This window comes from Rattus norvegicus, chromosome 12 (genome assembly GCF_021556685.1).
Source record: "Rattus norvegicus strain SHRSP/BbbUtx chromosome 12, alternate assembly SHRSP_T2T, whole genome shotgun sequence".
In the NCBI taxonomy this organism is placed as follows: Eukaryota; Metazoa; Chordata; class Mammalia; order Rodentia; family Muridae; genus Rattus; species Rattus norvegicus.
Genome location: NC_141545.1, coordinates 48,969,541 through 48,985,127, shown reverse-complemented (window position 1 = coordinate 48,985,127; position 15,587 = coordinate 48,969,541). Strand labels below are relative to the sequence as shown.

Below are 15,587 nucleotides of genomic sequence, written 5' to 3'. Positions count from 1 at the left end.
ACTCCCAGATGTGGTCGGCAGCCAGCCCCAGGCAGGAGCCACAACAGGGACCTCTTTCAGGAACCAGGAGACATGGGTCTGCCTCCGGCCCAGCTACCCTGACACTAGCTGCATGAGAAGGTCTGGGAGACAGCTCTAAGCCAGGATACTGACCCCTCTGACCCTGCTTTACAGCCAGTGTGACACTGAGCCAGTCAGCACATCCCAGCCTCAGTCTTCTCATCTATGAGATGGGGAGACAAGGCTTCGTAGGAAAAATGACTGAGACGCAGGGCAGTGCCCAGAATGCCTACAAGTGCCCCCTTGACCAGTAGGCGTTCTGAGCAGCCATGGCACCGTACAGGGCGGTGGTCCCCACGGCATCGTAATTCCCCAGCTTCCGGTTCTGTAACAGAGACATTTAAATTGATGTTGGAGCTAAGTATCACTCTCCCCTCAGCCTGACTGGCTCCTGCCTACCGTGTACCCAACTGTCCCCTGCTCTGAGAACCCTCCTCTACCCCTCAGCTCTCTCTCTCTTTCCTAGATTAACTGCCAGGCAGGGAACACATTCATCCTAAGTCCCCACGGGATGGAAGAGCAGAGACAACAGTGCTCTTTGTACCCATTTCTCAAGTGAGGAAACCGAGGTTTCCAGGAACAGACGCATGCCGTGCGAAGACAAGATTTTTCGGTTTTCAGGCCCAGGGCTCATTCACCTAGAGCCAGCAGGACAGGGCCCTGGGCGGCTAGGCCCTGGGTGTCCTGGAATGTTTTTCCCTTGCCAGTGGGCGCAGGAGTTTGTGAGTGCCTCCTCCTTAGGCCCCACAAGAAGAAAACCAACAAACTGATACCCACCATGTTTGCTTTGAAACTGCCAGGAAAGGTTTGCCCAGGTGGGAACAGGGCAAGGGGCCTCCCTTATGGGCAGATGGGGAGGAGCGCCTGCCGGGGGTGGGGGGGTGGGGTGGCTCCTCTCTTGATGCCAGCAAGGAGGGGGGGAGGGATTTTGGAGTCACTTGGCCTTCAGTTCTAATTCCAGCTTTGCTGTTTACACAGAGAGTGTGCTTGAGGGTGAGACACTGAAGGGTCAGAGCCTCTGTGTTCCCCTCCGGAAAATGGGCTCTAGAAAGAACAGCATCCTCGGACCTGCAGCAGGAGGAATGAGGCTGAGTCTAGTCAGATTTCTCCCTCCTGGGCCATGGTTTTCTCACCTTGAGGTAGCCACACCTGGGGGTCTCCCAGGTATGTGAAGCACTTCTCAGAGCTACTCAAGGCCCCTCTTGAGACCACAGGTCCTCTCCATCTGCTATCTGCACTCCAATGGGACCCTGTGATTCTGGCCTCTGCTCTGTAGAACAGAGTGTGTGCATGGTGGGGGAGGGGTGCTCGGGGCCCAGCTACTAAAAGCATCCTTCCAAACACACTGTGCCTATCTCACGGGGACCTGAGTTCGGGAGAGAGTCAATTGTGGGCCATGTGCCTTCAGTGTGACCAACATAGCTGGCTGTTAGAGAGGCAATTGTGGGCTATGTGCCTTCAGTGTGACCAACACAGCTGGCTGTTACACCCCTGGCCAGAGCAGCCCTGTGGCCCTCTCCCAGGCACCGCAAGTACCTCGAGGAAGCTGCCATCAAGTCTTTTCTCCTCCCCCAACACTGGACAACATCCAGGTTCCTGGGGACCCCAAGTGAGGACACCTGGAGGGAGCTAGTCCTGGTCATACCACATGACCTTGACATGTCCACAATAATGATGATTAGCTCTGGTCATGTTGAAATAATTACAAAATAAATCAGCCATCATTGTTGGGCGTAGAGAGTGCTTACTGCATTGTCTGTCTGTCTGTCTGTCTGTCTGTCTCTCTCTCTCTCTCTCTCTCACACACACACACACACACACACACACACACACACACATGTGCTCTCAGCCAATCCTGAAATGATGATCAGGGTCACAGAGCTATGCTCAGTGACACATGTAGCCCTACTGTACAAGCCAGTGACACCTAGTGGGTCCAGGCCAGGACACCATGAACCCTCCTCATTCAATACCCAGGGTAAAATGCAAAGAGGCAGCCCAAAAAGCCAATAGGGCAGAGGCTGACAAACCCTGTCCTGTGGGGTAGCGCTGCTGCAATTACCCTGTTAGGGATGAGGAAACCTCAGAGGCTCAGAGTCCTGAAAGAAGCTGCCTGAGGCCACACAGGCTAGTGGCAAAGCCAAGGCTCAAACTCGGTGAGCTGCAGAGCTCTGGCTTCCCGGTCCCTCTAGGAAGGACCTGGAGAAGAGAGCCAAGCTGAGCCAGAAGAGCTCAGGGAGGGGGAGCTTATCACCAGGGCCTCTACTCCCAGAGTCTCACATTCTTTACCTGTGGAAGGGAGGTCGGAAACAGCATCCTGCAGAGTAGGACACTGGTGACAGAAAGTAGGTCACATGTCTCCAGGGCACAACCCCACTGACAATGTTGCTTCTTGTATACAGTACACTGTGATACAGACTCAGACTGGGGTCCTCACTCTCCCCGCCTCCCATTGCCCTAAGGCCCCTGGGAAAGTTGGCCACGCCCCTCCAGCCTCAGCCTCACTCAAATCCTTCAGACGGTGAGGAGCAAAACTGTTCCCACTTCACAGCTGAGGAAAATAAGACCACCCAGGGAGCATATGACTTTGAAAAGGGTCCCGAGAAGATCTTTCTCCCATTGGTTGCGCGCAGGCGCTCACATACAATCTTTCTTCCCCTCGTGCCCGCTCTTTTTCTGTGGCCAGGAAGAGTTCACTCCCTGTTCTAATTTGCCCTGAAGGCTGTTATTACACATTCCGAGCCTGTGCCAGCCAAGCAGGGAGGGCCCCCGCAGGAGAGAGGTGGGGATGGGGCAGTGTCTCCTCTACTGTGTTCTGTTTCTTTCTCCATATTCACACACGTGCCAGCATGGTTTGCTGCTACCCCTATGGGAGAGGGTCTGGGATAAGCTGCATGTGAAGGAAGATGCCCTCACACAACATCCCCACAGGAAAGTTCACTTAAAGCAACAGTTGCCAAATATTTTAGTCTCAAGTGTCCCTACCCTGTTTAAAAAAACAAACAAAAAAAAGAAAAACAAAAACTATGTATCAGTCAGACAGGGTGATACAGGCCTACAATCCCAGCATTTGGGAGACAGGCAGGGAACTCAGATGTTCAAGACCATTCTCTGCTACATGGTGAATTTAAGAAGATGGGTCTCAGAAAAGTGTAAGGGAAACAAAGCCTATTCATCAATCGAAGCCAAGTGTGAGCTGCACATCTTCAGTTCCAGAATTAAGGAGGAAAAGGTAAGAAGGGCCAGCCTGGGCTACAAAGTGAAACCTGTCCCCCAGAAATCTATGTGGTAAACTGGCATCCACACAGGGAGCAGTTTCAACAGAATGGATTCAGGGAGCATACAAATTGCAGGACTTGTCCACTCACCTACTCTACAAAACTCTCCTGAACACCTACTGTATGCCAGGCCTGTGTCTAACCAGGGATACCATCAGGAGCAAATTCAGTAGCAATCCCTCCTTGGGAGACAACAAACTAGTCAGTCAGCAGAGTTAGCCGGTGGTATAGTCCCCAGGAGCTCAGGAGTGGCCCAGGGAAGCAATGTGGGATGTCAGTGGGACCCAGGTCCCAGGCAAGGTCTCTCTGCCTTCCTCTCTGTCCACAGAGGCCCAGACATGGTCCAAGATCATATGCTCCACGGTCATGATCCCTTGGCCAGTGGGGCGTGGCAAGAGGTTGCGTGCTGACATCATACATTCTGCAGATCAGATTCTGGGCCCTCTGAACAGCCTCAAAGTTCACCAGCCTCTGGGAGCCTTTGTTTCTGCGCCTGTTCTCGGGCAGAAGTTACCAGGTAATCTGGCACCTGACTGAGGCCGCCTCAGTAAACAGCAAAGGGTGCCCAGGATGCAGTACAGTGCGATCAGAGGGCTCTCTCGCCATTGTCCCCTTTGCACACACAGGGAGGAAGGAGGGGTGGGGGACATCCTCTTCACTCGAAGGGCTTTGCCAGGACTCGTGGAAACCTTGGCACAAGTCTATCAGATGCCGACCTCATTACGTGAGCAAAGAAAGCTGCTTAAACCCAGGGGCAGGTTTGGGCAAGCAAGACATCTCTACTCCTGGGGAGGGGAGCAGGGCGCTGGTTTTCCTCAGGTCCTTCCTTCTGGATCAACACGTTCTAAGTGGGCAATTATTGACCACCATATGTATGCATTGCCCCGGGGTAGACAAAAAGGAATGGAAACAGGAAACTCTAGTGTGGGTGGACAGGCTGGTGGCCTCTATTGTCCAGTCTTTGCTGAGGTCATCTGCTTCAATCCACTACTCAGGGGGAAGAGGTGGGAAGGCATCTTTTTGAGTTTGGTAACAGTCTGGTTTATGCAGTGAGTTCCGACTCTGCCAGAACTACTTAAGAGAGACCCTGTCTCAAAGCGGGGTGGAGAGGCTGGAGAAATGGCTGCTCTTCCAGGGGACCCAGGTTGACGTCCCAGCCTCCACATGGCAGCTAGCTCACAACTGATACCCTCTTCTGGCCTCCGTGAGCACCAAGCACACATGGGACGCACAGACACACATGCAGGTAAAACTTCTAAATTATACACACATAATTTAATTCGATATTAAAATAAATGAATTTTTAAAATAAGAAAAAAAGAACAGTACTTTGAAATTTTTTCCCTGGTTCTAAACTAACTCTGTGTGTTACAGAGAGTGGGGCAGGCAGATGTCACAGTGAGTGTGGCAGGTGACACATTTCACATCGTTATACATCACCTCCTCATCCCCTTCCAAATCCTACGCCCCTGAGGAGGGCATTCATTCAGAGTCACCATTCTGCCAGGACTGAACACCATGTGGGAGCACCAGGGACCCCTGAGGTTTCTGCAGGTGCAGGGCAGGGGAGCACCAGCCCTGGGGGTGGGGTCTGGAGGAGCAAGGTGGAGGACCAGAGCTCCCTACCTGGAGTGGCTAAAAGGTAGAATGTGGAGAATGCGGGCACACTGAGGACTGTGGGAACCCTGGCTCCTGTGGGAGCCTCCAATAAACTAGCTATCTGGTTCAGTCCTGGGGGGCAGGGTAGAAGGATGGGATGGAAGTTAATGGGTTCCAGACAAGGTACCAGCTGTGTGGTACCAGGCCTTCCAGATGAGGAAGCTAAGATCAAGAAGAGAAGCTGTACCACCACTCCCCAGCTCCCAGAAGCAGGGCAACACACCAGCACAGGAACTGGGTTTTTCTTTTGAGACAGGGCTTGTGCATGTCAAACTGGCCCTGGCCTTGCTGTGTATCCGAGGACTTCTGGTCCTCCTGTCTCTACACCCCCTGGGTACTGGGGTTACAGGCTTGTACCACCATAGCCAGTGTAGACATTGTTAGGGATTAAACTTAGGGCTTCATGTGGCCAAGCTAGGCAAGCACTTGATGCACTAAGCCTGGCCAGGACTGGGTCTTTGATGGCTATTTTACAAGGATAAGAAGACTCAGGAAGGGAGGGACAAGAGGAAGCTGTGGGACTCTATGATTCTAGATCAGAAGTGCCCAGGCCTGGGTTACAGCTGACTGGCATCCTCACCAGGGCACTGTCACAAGAGTTAGGTGAGACAGACTTGCACAACCGGTAGATGCTGGATAAGGCCAGGCTGGTATCTGAGCTTTTAATGCCACCCTCAAGTTATTATTACTAGGGCATACAGGAAAAGCCGGGAAACTGAGACTGTCAGGGAAGCTGAGTGGCTGGATTCCTCTTGGGAGGTGGACTCCGGCAGCCACCTCAGAGCAACTAACGGGAGCTCAGTCCCTTGGCAGAGTGGGACCTGCTGCCTGCCAGGATGTGGCTGCCCATAGCCCCCAAGCCCCTGGCAGGAGGCAGCAGGGCGCATCACGCCATGAAGGGCCCTCCCTGCTGGTATTTACCTAGTCTGTCTCAGCCCAGCCCACTTCCTGGTTGCTGCACAGTGGCTGTCTGTCCAGAGCAGACAGAGCTCCAGTGTCCTGCCAGGTCCCTCCACCTGGAGGGTGTCCCCTTCGATGCTCACACTGTCCAAGCAGGACACGGCTGGAGTGACTCACTAGCCCCAAAGAGTGCAAGGCCAACGTGGCCACTTAAGTCACTTGGTTTTCTCATAAGCCTCAGAAGGCTGGCCCACATCCCAGAAATACCCTTAGGAACTCTCCCTGGGGTGGGGACATCTGCAAAAGACCCCAGGTCTGGAGGGCTGGCCTGACTAGAAACCGAGTGACTTAGTAGAAAGGTGTGGCTGTTCAGACATTAAAAGTCACATCCTGTGAGACTCCATTTCCTTGCGGGGTGAGAACACAACCCTGGAGTTTCTGGTGACGTTCATTCAGCTGGCACAACTAGAAACCCACCGGGCTGTCCATTTTCAAAGCCCCAGCGGGTGCTATGGGATCACAGCTAAGTGACCCTGCCCTGCTCAGTGACCCTGATAGTCATAGCCATCCCCCTGCCTCAGCACAGGGCCTGGCACACAGAGACGGGACGTCTCTACTCTAGAAGGCTCTGTGTTCTCCATGCCCCCACCAAAGCCAACATCCAGCTTGGGAATGGTGGGGATGGAGGGATGTCCCAAGTCTGGAGGTCTCCTTCTCTGAACCAGCTACTGTCCTGGGGAAGGTCCCAGGCCACAGAGAAGTCTGGAAAGGGTTTTACAGCCTCAAGATATGGCCCAATCTATCCTGCCTGCCTCTCTCCTGTCACTGGGGGTCACACCTCCCATCTGGGACTCAGTTTTTGCATCCATAAAATGGGGGTAAAACTTCCTACCTTCTAGGAACGATTGTTCCTATCTTTGTTCTATAATTATTTGGTGTGTCATTTCCCTGCTTTAAATTATACTGCAGATGTGGTAGCATTCACCTGTCATCCTAGCACTTGGGAGGTGGATCCTTAAGTCTAAAGCCAAACTGAGGGCTGGAGAGATGGCTCAGCGGTTAGGAGCACTAACTGCTCTTCCCAAGGTCCTGAGTTCAATTCCCAGCAACCACAACCATCTCTAATGGGACCTGATGTCCTCTTCTGGTGTGTCTGAAGACAGTGACAGTGTACTCATATACATAAAAATAAATAAATATTTAAAAAATAAATAAAGCCAAACTGAAGAAGATCTTATCTCGGGACACCGAGAGCCGGGGATGTACCGGTGGCACTGGACACTTGGTTGGCACGTGCAAAGCCCCGGGTTTTACCCCCAGCACTACCAACGTAGTATCCCCTCTCTCAAGGGCTGTCGTAAAGGTGAAATGCTATCATTTGAGTCCTGCATGGTGTGCGGCAAATAGTAAGTGCTCAATAAACGGTGGTGGCTGTGTCACTGTATTTAACTTCCCCCTCAATCTACAGCGGGGGAGGGGAGTCCAGAGAGGTGAGGTGCTGCCCATTCTGCTCTTCTGAAAGGTGATCAGACTGCCCATCTCTGGGCTGGGGGACAGAGCTTGACCCTCAGTGGCCTAAACACCTCATGGCAATGGGGCTCGACAGGAAGGGACCCTGAGGCACAGACACTAAGTCCTGCCTGGGCACTGATCGCAGCCGCAGGGGTTTTCCTAGAATCATGGCAGAGACTCAGTTGGGAACCCTGTCCTCACGCAGTAGAGGCACTAAATAAATAGTGCTTAACACAGATTTTTTTTTCTTTTTTTTTCCGGAGCTGGGGACTGAACCCAGGGCCTTGCGCTTGCTAGGCAAGCGCTCTACCACTGAGCTAAATCCCCAACCCCTTAACACAGATTTTTATCTAAAGCCTAACTCCTCGAGCGAGGTACTCATGTCTCCTTCCCAGCGGAGTAAACCGAGTCACGGGGGCACGAAAGGATGAGCCGGATATTTCGGGTGATGGGGCCTGCCGCATCTCTCTTCATCTCCCTTATGAAGCAGGCAGCATCCAGATTCCCACATCACACCAGAGGACTGGAGACACCCAGACACACACAGCTGAGCTCAGCGTGCACCGGACAGAAGCGGCAAGGACTGAGATTGTCCAGGGTGATCCCCTGGGAATGCCCAGGTAGCTGGCATCATGGATGGTGAAAGGCTGACAGGCTTGGAGTCTACGTAACTAGGACCCTCTCAGTTAGACTGTTCCGTGCCTCTGAGCTAGCCTGCTCCGGGCCTCCAACCTTCAGCCTCAGAGGGAAATGACCTCTGCACCTGCTGTGGGATCCTTGGTTGCTGTGGGTGTCATAATGACAGAGTCAGAGACACACATCGTCATTCTCCTTAGGGACGACTGGTCTCCAGAGGAGAGCCTCCACCCAAGTGACTACCTACCCAACTTCTGCCCTCCTACCCACGAACAGGTAGTTTATTGAGCACATACTATTTGTAGGGCTGTCTGACCTATGAGATCCAGCAAACCCATAGGGTTCTACTTATCCTGAGTCCCTCTGCAGATAAGGTAACCGAGGCTCGGTTAGGCCCACACACATCTACTGGCTCTCAGTCAGAGCTTGTACTCTAGAGGGGTTCTGATGGCCCTCACAAGCTGACGTGTCCCTCCCTCCCTCCCTTTCCCAGTTCATAAGCATTCTCGAACCCTATCTGGGTCAAGGTGACCCAGGAGGTAGCCAGGCTAGTGGGTCCCCACCGGCAGTTAGCTCTGAGATCAGTTTCCACTCATCTCCCGGGGTCCCCCCAGAGCCCGAGGTCCCAGCCCCTTCACACATGCGTGCTTACACATGCACAAGCACAGGAAGACCTGCCCATGGGCAGTCATCTGTCCAGTCAGCCGGGTGGACCCCAGGCCACTCCACCCTCAGGAAAAACAGTTGCCCAAGGGACTAAGGAACCCTTTGTGCAGGGCAGGGAGAACAGTGTGCGTGTGGGGAGGGGAGCCAGCCTTACTCACTACCGAAGGAAGACACAATTCCCGTAGTCGCCTGGCCACCCCCTTCCCTCTCCACCTTCTGGGGCAGCTCCAACATCCTGACTTCATCCATGTGCCTGGCCTGGACTGTGCCTTACCAATCAGAGAACAAGACCAGAGAGGTGGGGTGACTTCCCAGGGCTCACACAGCTAGGCGTGGCCAGGGCCTGGGACAGAAAGGGGAAGCCATAGTCAGAAATGGGCTGGAGGGAGGGACAGAAGTGAGAGTCACAGCCAAAGGGACCTTCCGGCTTTTCTGCCTGACCAGCTTACAGGACCAAGTGACCCAGCATCCAGTGCACAGGACCCAAGGGCACCCAAGGCAAAGAAGCCCAGGGCCAGGACGGGGGTGGAAGCCAGAGTGGCAGGAACTTGGATGCTGGCAGAACTCTCCCTGATCTACACCAAGGGGTGACAACACTGGGAACAGAGAGGTAAAGACACTTCCTGGAGTCACACAGCAGCTTTCATGGCAAAGCCAAGCCAGTGGCAGGCTTTTCTGGGACTTGAGGGGACCAAGAGTTTTACCTGACAGACACAGCTCTGCCAGGAAGAAGCAGGTCCTCTAAACCAGCCGTTCTCCACCCGTGGGTCGAGACCCCCACAGGGATCACATATCAGATATTTACATTCCAACTCATAACAGTAGCAAAGTTACAGTGATGAATTAGCAATGAGATCGCCACACCCTGAGGAACTGTATTAAAGGGTCGCAGCGCTATGTGCTAGGAAGGTCGGGTCGCAGCGCTATGTGCTAGGAAGGTCGGGTCGCAGCGCTATGTGCTAGGAAGGTCGGGAGCCACGGCCTTACCTTTTTCCCTTCCTGTGATGGACACCTCAGATGTAAGGTGTCCCCAGTGGGAACGAGGCTGTCACACGTGACCAGACGACAGAGGCCGACTGAACTGGACACATCCACAGCGACTCCACAAAGCATGGGAGTACTTACTCCGATGCGCAGATGGGGAAACTGAGGCTGGGTGGACAATCCACTCCCTGGGAGCCAGCTGGGGCTCAAACACTTCTAAGTGTTAAGCCAGGAGAGCGGGAAAGGTTGAGGGCTCCTGGCCCTCGGCCACTGTGAAGTGCTGCCCTGTGGCTGGAAGGCTCCATCCTCCCTTCAATGCAAGTCTAGCTTTGCCCAACGCTTGGCATGGAGGGCGCCCAGGATTCCAGGAAGCATGCCCTGGAGAACCCGGGTGAGGTAGGAGCCCCAAGCTTCAGGGTCTGTCGGCCGGGGGCTCAGGCTGGCAGAGCAAACCTGAGAGAGAGCCCCTTTGACAGACAAGGAAAATGAGGCTTGGAAACACCTGGCAACCACCCTAAACTCCCGGCAGAAAGCAGCAGGCTTAGGTGTTCTGAAGCAGCCCACCTTTCCCTGATGGTTGTAGGACCTCTTCCTCAAGTCTCAGGTCACCCCACCACCACCACCACCAAAAGAGTCACAATAAATGGGGACAGGCCACCGCAGAGATTAAGGTCATGGATTTGGGAATCAAACCATTAAGACTTGAGTAGCCCATTCAGAGCTGAGGGAAATGACTTCACCCTGCAGACCTCAGTCCTTCCCTCTGAATAATGGATCCAAGCTTTGTTACCTGAATGTACTGAGAGCATTTACCCTAGCACCTAGGACATAAAAAGTACTCAGTCCATTCTTGTACCCTAGTAACTGGTAAGGCAGCCCAGGGAGGACCAAGGCAGACTGCATCTGTACCCAGAGCTCACTGCACTAGCTACGTCGGGGGCCCAGGGCCACAAGGATCTCCAGAGATCAGAATTAATCTTTAACAGGTGCTCCCAGTCAGTGAGGTGGAACATTCTAGAGGCCCTGTGGCATGAAACAAATGTTCTCTCAGATCCCCAGATCCTGTAACAGATAGGAACCCATCTCCTGGGTCCTGTTGGAGAAAGAACGGATGTTCTCCCCAACAGTCAAACAGGGAGAAACTGAGGCAGGAAGCAGGGCCAAGGCCCATAAGAGATGCCTACTCTTTTTTTTTTTTTTATATGTTATACACTGTAGTTCTCTTCGGATACTTCAGAAGAGAACATCCCATTACAGATGGCTGTGAACCACCATGTGGTTGCTGGGAATTGAACTCAAGACCTCTGAAAGAGCAGTCAGTGCTCTTAACCGCTGAGCCATCTCTCCAGCCCCAAATGCCTAGTCTTACAGACCCCCTCCCCTGGGTATACAAAAACACTATGAGCCTCTGAAAACATTTGCTCAAGGGTTGGGGTGTAGCCCAGTGAGGCCTCAGGTTTCCTGATATTACCCTGTCTCCCCAGCCTGGGGACCTCTGAGTTTCCCAAGCCATACCCTGCAATGCGTCCACTCTACAGCTAACAGGATCTCGCTATACCACACAAACAAAGGTAGTGCCCTCCTCCCCCAGATCCCCCACCCGCCAACCCCCCCCAACAACTTTTGGGACTTCCAAGTTGGCTTTGGCCTGGCTCACACACTCTGGACAAACGGAAGTTTCTCTGCTCCCCACACCCTACAGCCCCCAGCGAGGAATAGGCAAGACACGCCTTAGCTAGTGCCAGTCCCTCCTGATACCCTCTCCCCTGGTTCTGCATTTCTTCTTCGAGGTACAGCCCAGTCTCCACCTTGATGGAAGGCACCTTGATCCCTTCTGGGTCTGTCTTCCTCCCTCAGCCCTTCTTTTCTGCATTTAACGACGTCGACCATCTGAGTGCATCCTGGTAGCCCTTCCTTCCCATGAGACAGTGCTGCCCGCCAGAGAGCCACAGCTGTGGGAGGGACACTCCTCAGACTATAACTGGGCCAATCTGAGGAACCAGCATCCTGTGGCTTCTGAAGAGCCCCTACTGGGGACAGGGAAGCAGGTGAGACCCAGGAGGGGATGGAGGCATCTGGATTTCCCCAGAAGTCCAGGTACCTTCTCAGGGTTCAGAGAAATCCTCCAGTACATCTCAGACCCCTCTCTCCAGTGAATCTCATGCAAACGCCCTCCGATGCCACCATCCCTTATGGCTTCAAAATGAGCCACAGCAAAGCCAAGAGGCATGCTTGCCTCTTTTTTTTTTTTTTTTTTTTTTTTTGGTTCTTTTTTTCCGGAGCTGGGGACCGAACCCAGGGCCTTGTGCTTCCTAGGTAAGCGCTCTACCACTGAGCTAAATCCCTAGCCCTGTATGCTTGCCTCTTTTTAGGGAGTCCCTGTTCACAGAGACTTCCAAAAAATCAAGAAGGAGGGGGTCTCCCCTGGTCTTCTCTATAGCATACAGGAGGAAGGCATTAAAATGGCCTTTTCCTATTCTCTATCAAGACAGTGTGGAAACAGAATGGCCAGCTCAAACTGCTGTGACAAACTCCTCCAGGGGGTCCCCCAACAGCCCCACGATGCGTTTCCATAACAACATCGGAGAGGAAGAACTGAAGTTCAGGCAGCTAGGCGACTAGGCCAAGGTCACACCGCAGAGGAGGGCAAAGCATGCCAGGAGCCCACCCAGACTGCACTCCTAGCCTGGTGGTGACTGACAGGACCCGGGCCTGGCAGGCACCTCACCTTGGGCAGCACCAGATCTGAGCTGTCCCCACATGGCCAACCGCCAAGGCAGCCGAGCTCAGCTCTGCCAGGGTTTCTTACCTCCTTGAACAAAGATCACAAGTGGCACGTGCTCAGAAGTTCAAGGTTCACGCCACCCCCTCCCCAGCCCCAGTGGAGGAGCCAGACTTCATTCCTTAGCACTTCCTAACCCAGGCTGCGTGCCGCACTTGGGGAGAGCATGGCCGATGAGCAGCCAGCCAGCCCCCACGTTTCAAACCACTAGGCTCCATCCTTTCCCCAAGCTAGGGTTTCTTCATCTACACAGGGCACGGGGAACGGCCGGGCTGGGCCCTTCTGGAATGGAAGACAGCCTCAAGGGAGTCTGAAGTTGGATTTTCGGTAAAGTGGGGAGTGTGGAAATCTGGAAATCTAGGCGGCCACCTCGAGTCTCCAGGGTGATGCTTACGTTAAAGATTTGCACCCTTTCCTACCGAGCCATTTCTCAGAAGCTCCAAGAAGCGGCCCTGGAAGCTGCGGGCTTGCAGTTCCCTCCCCTGAGCCCATCCCTGCCACGAACCCTAGGTGGAGCTGGTCCCAGGCAGGTGGGGGTCCCTGGCCTTCGGTTTCCGGACTCGGGTCTAGGTGACCTAGATCTGCACTCCCCCAGGCTCGGGTAGGCGCCCAATCCACAGGTGACCTTCGTGGTGGCGTCACCTCCCGCTATCCCGCGCGCGGCGGGGACCGCGAGCCTCGAACCCGGTCATTGGGAGGGGTCGCCAGGACCTCGCGGACCCCTTCCCCGGAGCGGCCCCACTTACCTTGGGACGCGGGCGCAGCGCAGCCGCTTCCTGATCCCGCCGCGTCCTCCTCCCGTTGCGCTTCGGCCCCGCCACCCCGCGGGGTCCCGCCCACCCGCGCCCGCCCACCCCAGGGTCCTCCCCGGCCTGCGCGCCGCCTCCTGGCTCGGTGCCTCGCTCTTCCATTCATCCCTAGTTCCTGCGCCCAGGCCATCGCCTGCCCAGTCCGGGAGCCCGCTTGCCGGACAGCTCACACCCGTCAAGGCTAGCCCGCGAGGCACGTAGCGGACTGTAGAGGACTCCCTGCCACCCACCCACACTCTACCCACTAAGCCGCTTCTGGACCTCAGAGTCTCCACTCTGAAGCTCCACCTAGCCATCATCCGGAAGATGCTAGGGGCACCAGGTCTTCACAGAGCCCCTAACATCACGGTTCCTTTTCCTAAGCTGGGGGGACGGCCATGGTGAGCCTTGGGAGGTCCTTGTGGTTCTAGCTCAGCCTGCCCTGGGCAAACAGCAGGCCGGCCGGGGCGGGGTAGGGGTATTGGTGGGAGCGTGGGGGAGGGAAGAAGGATTGAAGGGGCCTAAACAAAAGCCATGCCTTCAACCCAGCATAGCGAAACAACTTAAATCTTAATAGCTAACTCACTCATTAAGTTGCCTGTTTGTAGCTGTAGCGGGGTGGCATCGACAAGTAAAAACCTCTTTTTAGCTGAGCCTGAGGTGTGAGCTGGGCGGGCTTTCAGATGGGAAACACGCTGAGAGAGGAGGGTGGGCCTCCACAAGCTGCTGCCTCGGGGTGGGGAAAGAACGTCGCTATTTGGGTGGCCGTGGTCTCCAACAGAGTGAGCTGGCAGCTGTCTGGCAGGGATGTGCCCGCTGCCCCCTTACCTTCCTGACGGGAAGCCTGCTGCTCAGGCCTTTCACACCTGAAGCTGGGGCTGAACCAAGGCATGGATCCAAGAGGCCGACTTGTTCCACGGGGACAGAGGAAAAGAGCCTTCAGCAGTCTCCTTGCTCACCCAGCTCCATCTCACAGACTGGGAAACTGAGGCTCCCATGCAAAAGATCCTGTGGCTTGGACTAGGAGGCTGGTGACTGACAGCTACATGGACACCCAAATAAAAATCTTGCCCCCGGCACGGATTAGGTAAGAGCTCCGGGTTCTTCATCAAGAGGTAGAGGACCCTGCGTCTGGTCTACAGGGCTAACACCTGGCGCTTAGCGCGTGCTCTTACAAGCTCGGGTTGAGGGGCCTGGCTTCGGAGATGGCTCAGTTTGGTAAAGTGCCTGTCCGTAAACCCGTGGCCCTGAGTTCAGCCACCAGAATCCAGATTTTTTAAAAAATCCCTGCAATGGGGGTTGGGGATTTAGCTCAGTGGTAGAGCGCTTGCCTAGCAAGCGCAAGGCCCTGGGTTCGGTCCCCAGCTCTGGAAAAAAGAAAAAAAAAAATCCCCGCTGTGGTTCCACACACTCATGATCTCGGTACTGAGTAAGGCAGATCCCTGGGGTTCACTAGCCAGCCAGCCTAGCCTACTTGGTGAGTTAGTGGGAGATCCTACTGAAAAACAAGGTGGATGACCCTGAGGAACTCCTGAGGTCGACCTCCGGCTTGCATAGCCCACACACACAAAGAGCTGGCAGAACAAGGTGTGCAGTCCCAGCCCTAGGATGGCTGAGGCCAATCTGGGCTACATAGCAAGAGCTTGATTGATGGAGCCTGGGGTAGGAGAACCTGAGTCTGTGAAGTTCTTGTTCACTGGGTAGAGTTTTAGCTTCCCAAGAGGCAGAAAATAGAGGCGATGGACGGCTCTGGCTGCACAGTTTGAATGTCTTCAATAGCACCGATCTGAGTTCTTAAAATCAAGACAGGCTGGGGTAGAGGACGTGCCTTGTATGTGGGAGTTTTTTGTGTTCTGTTCCCAGCAAGACACACACAGATGTGTACACACACACACACACACACACACACACACAGAGAGAGAGAGAGAGAGAGAGAGAGAGAGAGAGAGAGAGAGAGAGAGAGATGGTCTCTCCTATTCAAGTAGTGATCTTGGGGCTAGACTGATGACTCAGTCATTAAGAGCACTGACTGCTCTTCCAGAGGTCCTGAGTTCAATTCCCAGCACCCACGTGGTGGCTCACAGCCATCTGTAACAGGATCTGGTGCCCTCTGTTGGCACACACGTGTACCTGGAGATACAGCACTCATCTACATACATAAAACAAGTACAACCACTTTAAAAATGGCGACCTTGGTGAACACTGAGTATACTTCAGCATAGGAAGCGGAAACTCAAGAGAACAAGGTTGGTTTGTAGTATCAAGATCTTCCCAGGGCTGGAGAGATGGCTCAGAGAGGTTAAGAGCACTGACTGCTCTTCC

General features: G+C 54.2%; 1 protein-coding gene across 2 annotated transcripts in view; it reads right to left on the bottom strand.

The window, feature by feature from the left end:
- Positions 1–13,282, bottom strand: part of Trpv4 (transient receptor potential cation channel, subfamily V, member 4) — a 38,658-nt gene extending 25,376 nt beyond the window's left edge. The window contains exon 1 of one of the 2 annotated variants that reach the window (XM_087579274.1): positions 13,224–13,282. The gene's annotated coding sequence lies outside the window, so the exon portion shown is untranslated. 2 annotated transcript variants of the gene reach the window in all.
- Between the last annotated feature and the right edge of the window lie 2,305 nt (positions 13,283–15,587).